Raw genomic sequence first — 10359 nt, 5'->3', positions numbered from 1 at the left:
GCCATGGCTCAATAGGCTAATCCTCCGCCTTGCGGCGCCGGCACACCGGGTTCTAGTCCCGGTCGGGGCACCGATCCTGTCCCGGTTGCCCCTCTTCCAGGCCAGCTCTCTGCTGTGGCCCGGGAGTGCAGTGGAGGATGACCCAAGTGCTTGGGCCCTGCACCCCATGGGAGACCAGGAGAAGCACCTGGCTCCTGCCATTGGATCAGCGCGGTGCGCCGGCTGTAGCGCGCCAACCGTGGCGGCCATTGGAGGGTGAGCCAACGGCAAAAGGAAGACCTTTCTCTCTGTCTCTATCTCACTGTCCACTCTGCCTGTCAAAAAAAAAAAAAAAAAAAAAGAGGCTAGATTGATCTAGGGTGATAACTCTTGTCATCTGGAGGCAGTAACTCAGTCCTCTCGGATGAGATCTTGAGGCCCCTCTTGGATATTGGGAGGATTATAGGTTTTATAATATTGTTAAATACTGATACTGTTCTCTAGGATTGATGACAGGTGTCCCCCAGTGGGACTCATGATGCCAATCATAGAAATCCATATAAACACAGTAGAACAACGAGGGGTCACCTCTGTCTTTTCTGTGCCGTTTGCGCATGCATCGATTGTGATGCTTCCCGTATTCAGGTATTAATGACTCCTACATCTGCCCTTCTGCTAGAATGTGTACTACCAGGGGCGGGGTAGTGGCTCCTTACTCTCTGGATCCCAATGGCTTCCAAAATCAGGAGTGACTGATGTCAGATATGATAATTATGTTGTATTTTAACAAGTGCAGAAAATACAACACAGTAAATCACTGGGCTTTATGACTAAGGCATAGGACTTTAATTCACTCTTGCCTTCTGTCCCACCTTTGATAAAAATAAAACCTTTATACCCACTCTTCTACCCTCTGGGCAGATTTCCTGCCACGGTGACTGATACACACACATACACAGAACCTTTGCACATCCTGAAGTGAGGACAGTTTTACCTGCGTTATTTCCTTTATAATACAATGCAACAGAGGTTCTTTTCATGTATTTGTCTTCCAAATATAAAATTATATTATTTGTACAATATATATTATATTTGCTTTTGCAATAATATATATATTGTACAAATATATATATATATATATATATATATAGTACAAATCACCCCAAGATTCTGAAGCAACAGGGTGGGACTGCCTTTATTTAATTAAAATGTTGGCTAACTGCTCATTCCAGGGGAAGACTGTTTTGAGAAGTGTCTTTATGTGTGTGTCCTTTTGGCCACATCTAGTCCCCTTTACTTCTTTACAGACTTTTTTTTCACAGAGGAGCAAATTTCAAACTAGATTCTCATAGGTTTCTACAGTCAATTCTAACATCTGTCAGTAGCCTTCGGTGGTGGCCTGAAGAGGAGCAATCGTGGTTGATGGGGAGTGAAATGATAGTTGACTGGCTCTTTGTAGTTTGGTGGTTCTCTCCCAAGCTGTTTACACATGAGCCCCATAGATATTTCTTCCCCTTGCCCTCGTGCTCTGGTGACAGTTGCATCCCCATGGTCACATCAAGTCATGCTCATCTTTCATACTCACCTGTTACCCTGTCATCTCTGACTCCACTCCCCAGGTGAGCTGCCTTCCTGATATAAATCTGATGATATTATCCTACTCCTACAACCTCTTCTCATGCTCCCTTCTGACTGAATCCATGCTCTCAAGCCTCTCCTCTTGCCATTCTCACCATGTCTCTGTGCTCTACACAGAATTCAACTTATTGCTGTTCCAAGACTGTGAAAGTGCAATGCTCTCTCCTGTCATTGAGCCTTTTTAGCATAAGTGTTTTCCCTTGACCTGGAATTCTCACCACCCTTTGCATCCTTCACCTTTCATGTAATCTTTTTTTTCCTGCGATCCTACTACTGTCGAGTCACCCACTTTCCTGCACGCGTGCCTTCATCCATCACCCCCTCCCGAGGTTCAGAGCCTTCTTTCACTTGTGCCTATTAAAGCCAGTTTTTCCCTTGTTTAATAATTGTTACCTTCCCCGTTCGACAAACACATGGTGCTCCTATACAGTAAATATTCAATATAGTGAGTGACTGAATAAATGAATGAAGAAGCCTCTCGTTTTTGAAGCTTTATTTTAGTTCTCATTGCTCTAATTCATTCACTTATTCTCGGGATGTTTTTAGAATATCTACCATAAGCCAGAAATTGTGCTAGATGCTGGGTATTCAGGGGAAGAGACATTTAACCTGGTTCCTGCCATACTGGCACTCATGCCAGCATCTCTGTGCCATGTGAGTAACTGGAAGAGCAGAGAGAAGTTAACTGATCTTCTGTAGGCTACTCTGCCTCAGACAAAGAGAGGCAATACAGGGGAACCTTCGTGCAGCCGAGTTCTGTACCATTAACCCAAGCTGTATCCAACTCTAGTCTAGCACAAGACTGACACAGTCTTTGCACCACAGCACTTGAAATCTAGTATGGAAGACAGACAGACATGCAATTACAATTCAGCAAGAGAAATGCTCTGTTACAGAAAGTGCTATGTGTTATGGATCCCTGGGCTATTCTGGGATGGAGCAGCTCTGCAAAGAAAAAGGGGATATGGAAAATCAGACTTTATAATGAGAGGTGTTGAAACATGGCTTGTGTACTACAGCAATCATGAAATTCTAGACCCCTGAAGCTATGTCTTTGGCTCTCCTCTCCAAAGGTGCTCTAGTACTTACAAGAAATCAAATAATGAGGAAGCTGATGTAATATGACCTATTAGGAGAAGTGAGGAAGCTGAGAGGTAGCTCCCATGTGAGTTAGAATGCCTGATTTATTTTCCTATTAATGATTAAATGTAAGAGAGACTGCCTGGCTCAGCCTACAGGTGGGTGGCAGAAAACAGTCTACTGAGTCACGAGGGTTGTAGAGGCATTAGCCATAGGAGGTTGAGTCATGTTTACCTGAAATCCTGCAGAGCTGTCTTCTTTCTAGCAAAGCTAAACTTCTGATAATTCTTAAAAGTGGTATTGGTTGCTGTTTTTTTAATTTTTATTTATTTTATTTATTTATTTTTTTGACAGGCAGAGTAGACAGTGAGAAAGAGAGAGAGAGAGAAAAGGTCTTCCTTTTCTGTTGGTTCACCCCCCAATGGCCGCTGCAGCTGGCGCACCGTGCTGATCCGAAACCATGAGCCAAGTGCTTCTCCTGGTCTCCCATGCAGGTGCAGGGCCCAAGCACTTGGGCCATCCTCCACTGCTCTCCCGGGCCACAGCAGAGAGCTGGACAGGAAGAGGAGTGACTGGGACAGAATCCCGTGTACTGGCATCCCATATGGGCGCCGGGTCCTAGTCCCGATAGCTCCTCTTCCAGTCCAGCTCTCTGCTGTGGCCCTTGAGGGCAGTGGAGAATGGCCCAAGTCCTTGGGCCCCTGCACCTACATGGGAGACCAAGAGGAAACACTTGGCTCCTGACTTCGGATCGGTGCAGCTCCGGCCGTAGCGGCCATTTGTGGGGGTGAACCAACGGAAAGGAAGACCTTTCTCTCTGTCTCTCTCTCTCACTGTCTAACTCTATCTGTCAAAAAAAAAAATGGTTTAAAAAATGGCACTCTATTAGTGTGGCCAGGAAATGAGCAGAGGATGTTATGAAAAGCCTGAAGGGAGTTCTTGGCTTCTGGCTTCAGCTTGGTCTAGCCTCCACTATTGTGGCCATTTGAGGACTAAACCAGAGGTTAGAAGATTCCTTTCTCTGTCTTTCTACCTCTCTATCTGTCACTCCACCTTTCAAATAGATAATAAATTTTTAATAAATGATTGAGATGGTAAACTTTTAAAAAGATTTATTCATTTATTTGAAAGGCAGAGTAACAGAGGGAGAGACAGAAAGAGAGGGATCTTCTGTCTGCTGTTTCACTCTCTAAATGGCTGCAACAGCTGGGTCTGGGCCAGGCCAAAGCCAAGATCCTGGAACTCAATCTGGGTCTCCCTCACGGGTGGCAAGGGCCCAAGTACTTGCGTCACCTTGCACTACTTTGCTGGGCATATTAACAGGGAATTAGACTGGAAGTTGGACAGCTGGGACTCAGACCGGTGCTCAAAGCTGCAGATGATGGCTTAACTAGTTGGGTCACTGCCTCCCATGAAGGAGACCTGGACTGAGTCCTGGACTGCAGGTTTCAGCTTGGCTCAGCTTCAGCTATTACAGGCAATTGTGGAATGAATCAGCAAATGGAAGATCTCTGTCCATCTTTGTATCCCTCTGTCTCTCTGCCTTTCTAAAACTAAATAAAGAAATTTTATGAAAAGAAGAAAATACTGTATTTTAAAAAGCAAATGTCAAATTAAAGTTTGGAAGCCACTATAAATTTAGTTAGGTATCAACTATAGAAAAACTCTCAGTAGGACTTCCTTTTCATTGTGCTTCATAGATCACCAAGACATTTATTCATTCTGCTTGTAATGCCCCAGGCAATGAGACAACAAAAATCCATGTCTTCCAGATGTGGACAAGCTGCTTGACTGGGCCTGCTAATATTACCCAGTACCACTGAAGACAGCAGTCTGCTCAGTAAGTCCATCCATGTCCTGAGGCTCTCCTTGATCAAGTTCGGAAGATGGTCTCTTCTTTCCAAATTCTGGTGCAGAAACATTCATTCATTCTTTCAGTAAATACGGGGTAGACTCCTGGAGGCCAGGCCCAGTGATAATTGCTGGGGACACAAAATGAATTAAATATGGTCTCAGCCCTTCTAGAACCTACAATCTAAGCTTTCTACCAGGTCATGTCTATTTTCAACACAGACGTGTAAACATTTGCTTCAGAAAGCCATCTGCCTCAGTATCCATTTCATTGTAATTACAGATGAGTTTAAAAACGCTGTTTATTTTTATCACTAGAAGACAAAGAAAAACATTCAGTCCTATTTCTAAGCCTATATGTGCCTGTCCACAGCATGGGGGAATTGCAGAAGAACTCTCCAAGTGCAGACACATGGGAAAACACAGGTTTGGGAGGCAGGAATCTTTGGATTAAATCTGAACTCTGCCACTTACCCACTGAGCTCTCTCACTCTGAAGTCCGCCGTCTGTAACGCAGCAGTAATAGCTGTCTCATGTCATTGCATGACATTAAATGAGATAATCCTGTGAAGCACCCAGCCTATTGCAAAGTTTAGTACACGTAAGTCCTTTCTTCCATCTCTACAAGTAGATGACCAGACTTTGATTTGGGGATTATGAAAATGCTATTTTGAAATTCTGGACTTTCAAGGGAAGTATGTTAGTTTTTTTTTGTCATCTTCAGAAAGATTAAATAATTTATAAATGGGCAAGATGCAGAGTTCACTTGATGATTCAACTCCAAACCAAGATAGGGCTTTAAAGCATTGAACTTTCCTGACAAAATCCTGAGACCAAATGACCTTGATTCACTGACTTTGACCAAGACCAGTTTTTCTTTCTTTTTTTTTTTTTTTTTAAAAAAAAGATTATTTATTTATATGAAAGTTACTGAGAGGCAGAGTCAGAGAGACAGAGGGAGAGGAAGAGGGAGATCTTCCATCCTCTGTTTTATTCCCCAAATGGCTGCACAGCCAGGGCTAGGCCAGACTGACATCAGGAACCAGGAGCTTCTTCCAGATCTCCCACATGGGTGCAGGGGCCCAAGGACTTGGGGCATCTTCCACTGTTTTCCCAGGCCATAGCAGGGAGCTGGATCAAAGGTTCAGAATCTGGGACTCGAACTGTTGCTCATATGGAATGCCGGCACTGTAGGCTGCAACTTTACCCCCGATGCCAAAGCGCCAGCCAGGCAATTTTTCAATGCACTAGCACTAGGACTACTGCGGGGGGAAAAAATGCTCATTAAAAATAACGTCTGGGGTCGGCACTGTGGAGTAGTGGGTAAAGCCACTGCCTGCAGTGCTGGCATCTCATATGGGTGCCGGTTCTAGTCCTGGCTGCTCTTCCGATCCTGCTCTCTGCTATGGCCTGGGAAAGCAGTGCAAGATGGCCCAAGTCCTTGGGCCCCTGCACCTGTGTGGAAGACCTGGAAGAAGCTCCTGGCTCGTGGTTGTGGATCGGTGCAGCTCTGGCCGTTGCGGCCAACTGGGGAGTAAACCAGAGGATGGAAGACCTCTCTCTCTCTATCTCTCTCTCTGCCTCTCCTTCTCTCTGTGTGTAACTCTGACTTTCAAATAAAATAAATAAATCTTAAAAAAAAAAAGAACAATGTCTGTTCACCTGTAGCAGTGTGTTGGAGGTCACAGAGACAAGGAGACACCTTCTATCCGTCGGTGTATGACATTGACTTTCACAAGGGCTCAACAAAACACATTGACTGTTGAGAAACACTTAGATTATCTTGCAGAAGTGAAAGAGGGCATGGTAAAGACAAGGGAGAGGGAAAGAAAATCCTAGGGTTTTTTATTAGAGCCAGAATGTTCATAGTTTGTAACTACCCTCCTCGGATCTGTCTCAAATGCATTATTGAGAAAAGTGGAAAGGAGCAGAAAGAACCATGACACTGGCCTCAGCCACTGAAATATCTACTGACTGGGACAGGTGTTTAAACACCCACATCCCACATGGATGACCTGGGTTCAATTTCTGGCTCTGGCTCCTGAATCCAGCTTTCTGTTAATGTAGACCCTGGGGGGACAGAAGTGATAGTTCAAGTAACTGGGCACCTGATTTTGAGTTCTCAGCTCCCAGCCTTGTCTGAGTCCAGTCTTGGCCAGTGTGGGCATGTGGGAGTGAACTGGAAGATGGAAATTCATTTTGCCTCTCCCTCTCTCTCTTACCCTTGCCCCACCACTTCCTGTGAAATACTTTTAAAGAGAAAGAAAGAAATATCTACTGACCCCTTAATCTTGCTATCTGGTTACCCCGGGTCCTAATTTTGGCCTCTGATGTGATAGGTGACTGCCGTTTTCAGCACGTTTTTGGATGTCACTGCTTGTGTTCACATGAAGATGCCTCCTCTTGGTGCTTTATACCCACTCTTCCCTCACCCCAGGAACTCTACATTTTCATGAACATGGATCTCTGGGCTCAGTCCCTGGGTCTCTCACAGGTCTGACCCTCCCCCTGCCCGACAGAATGTGAGCCCCCATGCCTTGCAGCAACTTCTGGACATTTGAGGCCTTTGTCTTTGGATTATTAATCTGCCCTGTGTGTGCCCAGGGCCCAACAATGAGGGCATCTGTTGCAAATCTAATATTAGTAACAAACACAAGTCACATCATCTTGTATAAAGAGAATATTGAGGGAGAAGCGTTTGGTTACTAGCAGAGATGTGGCAGCATCAAACAAGGAGTTCTGTCAAAGATGGGGTTGTCTGTTATGCATGGGAGGGGAGAGGATACGGTAGGGAGGAGAGGGAAGACAGCAGGCTTTCCCTCTGTTCTATGGTCCCAGGGAGACACGGCATGTTCTACACAACTCTTACACTGTTTGATTCCAGATCATGCAGGAGTCCACTGAGACCCTGAAGGATGCATAGAGGATAGAACAAGTCCTGCTTGGGCCTGGCCATATGGAAGGTGTGCCTATGGCACAGGTCTATTCAACTAATATGCCCAGAACGACTCACCTCAACCAAAAACCTTTGGCTACATGACTCAGAAGATTCCAAGTGTCTCTTACCTTTTCCAGCAGTGCCCAAAGTAGACAGATCATTTAGGTTGCTTGGGGGGAAAGTTGGCAGCTCAAACGAGCTATTTAGAACATAGGGAATGCCTCCGAGATCCGTGAGCCAGCTCTGGCCTCTGGAGATGTTTTCTTTGGCTGCAGGACTTTTTAAAGTTCTTGAATTATCTGTCAACATTGAAAAATCGGATGATTTTTCATAAAATTCCAGGTTTGCTGCTTCTCATGAAAAGTCAGTAAATGACAGCCACATGACCCTCATCTCCACATAACAGTCAGCTGCCCCCTCTGGGAACATTTAGCCCTTACGGTGAGACATGCACCATCATCCTCACAGCAGCCTTCACTTAGGTAACTTCCTGGGAATTTGGATTTTCCACCGAGGTTAAGGTCTGACATGAGAGGGGGTGGAAATCTTTCCTGGTATTCTCCAACCCAGTAGCCTCTGGGGGAAGTGAGATGAATCTCATTTCAAAGAAATACAAACCCCCACTGCAGAAAAGCTCAGTACAATCAGCACAGTGATCAAGTGAGAGAGACAGGGCCAGGCAATACAGCCTGATGGTGCAAACTGCAGCATAGAGAAACAGAAGCGTTGGCCAAGAAGCTGGCACTGGGCCTTGGCACGTGACTGGCTGGCTGGAATGACGACTGGGGAATGGTGGGGGTGGGGAGAGAAGAATGTCCCCTTATACTTGCTTTTGTAAAACAAACCAGAACTTTCACTGGCTGTGGCTGAAGAAACTAAACTCCCATCATGCCCTGCAGCCCAACTCCCCAAGGACAAATTGCTGGCAGTGGGCTTGTAAGCCCTGAGTGCATGTTACTGCCACCTAGGGAGCCTCTACACTTTGTACTCTAGCCCATTACAATGGAATTTCTGGGGATGGAGGGTAGGGAACTAGGCATCGAGGTTTCAAATATGATTCCAATGGATTAAGAAACAGTGCTAGAAGTAGTTCTAGCTCTCCTTAGAGCAGTGCTTCTCAGACTTGAACTTGCCCATGACTCACCTGGGATCTAGACTCTGAGTCATGAATCTGGGCAGGAGTTGGAGTTCCTGCATTTCTAACAAGCTTGTAGGATGCCTGAGACACACTTTGAGAGACAAGGCGCTAGAGCTCTATGCTCTGTCTCTTTCCAAGGGCCACAGTAGGGAAGACAGCAGGTCTGTCACCTCTAAGTCTGAAAGTACCATGAAATAATAAAAGCAATGATAATATTACTATGAAAATGATAATAAAAACATCAATAATAGTTACACTCGGTTGTATGTTTCTCCCTGACCAACAGTGTGCTAAAGTTATGCTTTCTAAACCGTTTATTTGTTTGAAAGGCAGAGTGAGAGAGAGACAGAAAGAGAGATTCCTCCATCCACTAATGCACTCCCCAAATTCCTACAACAAATGGCACTGGGCCAGGCTGAATCCAGGAGGCAGGAACCTCAATGGAGTCTCTGATGTGGGTGCTCAGTTTCTGATCCAGCTTCTCGTTTATTGCCTTGTAGAGGCAGTAGGTGATGACCTCAGTGCTTGACTTCTTGCCACCCACCTGAGAAACCTGGATGTAGTTCCAGGCTCTTGACTTCAGTTTGGCTCAGGCATTTGGGGAGTGAACCAGTGGATGGAAGACCTCTCTCTCTCTTTCTCTCTCTCTCTCCTTCTTCTGTCCTTCTCTCTTCCCTTCAAACAAATACAAATAAAAAATATATATATATATATATTAATTTTTGACAGGCAGAGTGGACAGTAGAGGGAGACAGAGAGAAAGGTCTTCCTTTGCCGTTGGTTCACCCTCCAATGGCCGCCACGGTAGGCGCACTGCGGCCAGCGTACCGCGCTGTTCCGATGGCAGGAGCCAGGTGCTTCTTCTGGTCTCCCATGGGGTGCAGGGCCCAAGAATTTGGGCCATCCTCCACTGCACTCCCTGGCCACAGCAGAGAGCTGGCCTGGAAGAGGGGCAACCGGGATAGGATCGGTGCCCCAACCGGGACTAGAACCCGGTGTGCCGGCGCCGCAAGGCGGAGGATTAGCCTACTGAGCCACGGCGCCGGCTATAAAATATATTTTTAAAGATTTATTTATTTATTTATTTGGGAGGTACAGACAAAGAGAGGGAGAAACAGAGAGAAAGGTCTTTCATCCTCTGGTTTACTACCCAAATGGCCGCACAGCCAGGGCTGGGCCAGGCTGACACCAGGAGCCAGGGGCTTCTTTCTGGTCTCCCATGTACAGGGGCCCAAGCACTTGGGCCATCTTCCACTGCTTTCCCAGGCCATAACGAGAGAGCTGGATTGGAAGAGGAGTAGCTGGGACATGAACCGGCACCCATATGGGATGTCAGCACCACAGGGAGAGGCTTAGCCTATTATACCGCAGAGTCAGCACCAAAAATAACATCTTTTGGAAAAACAGGGGTGGAGGGAAGCATAAATAATTGCCAAATTGGGAAGAAGTGATTAAGAAAGAGCCCAAGGCTGGACTAAAATGGCTCTGAGAGCTCTTGTGACTCTGGCCTTGTACTCCAAGCTGGCTGCACCCTCAAGATGGTACATTTCTATGGTTTCCTAGTAAAATATGGTACCATAGGGAAGTTGCCTAATCACTTGTCTTTGTTTCCATCCCAGGAGACTACAAGCTCTGGATTACGTTCCATTCTTAGCATCTATCACAGTGCCTAGTGTGGAGAGAGTGCTTAGCAATAATTGTTGAATGAGTGAATGGAAGTCTTTTGATGGAATGA

This window comes from Lepus europaeus, chromosome 7 (genome assembly GCF_033115175.1).
Source record: "Lepus europaeus isolate LE1 chromosome 7, mLepTim1.pri, whole genome shotgun sequence".
NCBI classification, from domain to species: domain Eukaryota; kingdom Metazoa; phylum Chordata; class Mammalia; order Lagomorpha; family Leporidae; genus Lepus; species Lepus europaeus.
This window is presented reverse-complemented; position numbering follows the sequence as displayed.